The sequence below is a fragment of the Dipodomys merriami genome, unplaced genomic scaffold (genome assembly GCF_024711535.1).
Source record: "Dipodomys merriami isolate MVZ:Mamm:240054 unplaced genomic scaffold, mDipMer1.0.p SCAF_855, whole genome shotgun sequence".
Classification (NCBI taxonomy): Eukaryota; Metazoa; Chordata; class Mammalia; order Rodentia; family Heteromyidae; genus Dipodomys; species Dipodomys merriami.
This window is the reverse complement of record NW_027206463.1, coordinates 283,731-284,676: the sequence shown is the minus strand read 5'-3', so window position 1 is coordinate 284,676 and position 946 is coordinate 283,731.

The following is a 946-nucleotide window of genomic DNA, read 5'->3' as shown; positions in this document are numbered from 1 at the left end:
AAAGATGTCCTAAACATAGAAAACGAACAAGACGACAGTACAGGCCAAGAAACCACACCCAAACTGAGAATCCAAGAACCATAGGAAAAACCCAGGTGCCCCAACTCCCAAGAAGGTGGATAAAATGGTAGGCACTCCCAAATACCTCTTAGTCCTATCTCTTAACATTAACGGGCTTAACTCTGCAATTAAGCAACATAGACTGTATAGTTGGAGTAAAAATCAACATCCTTCTATCTGTTGCCTTCAGGAGTCACATCTTGCCCATAAAAACAAACACATTTTGAATGTGAAAGGCTGTAACAAAATCTACCAAGCAAACAGCCCCCCATAAACAGGAAGGAGTTGCAATACTAATATCAGATAAAATAGACATCACATTAAAATTAGTTAGAAGAGGTAAAGTAGGTCGCTATGTACTAATTAAGGGATCTCTCCTTCAGGAAGATATTACAATTCTAAATATCTATTCATCAAACAACAGAGTACCCAAATTTATCCAGGAAACACTACTTTCTCTCAAATCTCAAATAGATTCAAAGACATTAATTGTTGGGGACTTTAACACACCAATATCCCCACTAGATAGATAAACTCAGCAAAAAATCAACAGAGACACCACAGACAAAAATAACTGCATATATCAACTAGATTTAAGAGACGTCTACCGAATATTTCACCCAGCAGCATCAGAATACACCAGCATATGGAATATTTTCCAAAATAGACCACATTTTAGGCCACAAAGCAAAATTGTGCAAATTTAGAAACATTGAAGTCATACCTTGCATTCTCTCAGACCATAAGAGTATTAAATTAGAATTCAACACCAAAAGCCAACAAAGAAAGTCCTGTAACACATGGAGGCTGAACAACACACTGATGAACCAGGAGTGGGTCATGCAAGAGATTAGAAAGGAAATTCAAGTGTTCATGATATTCAACA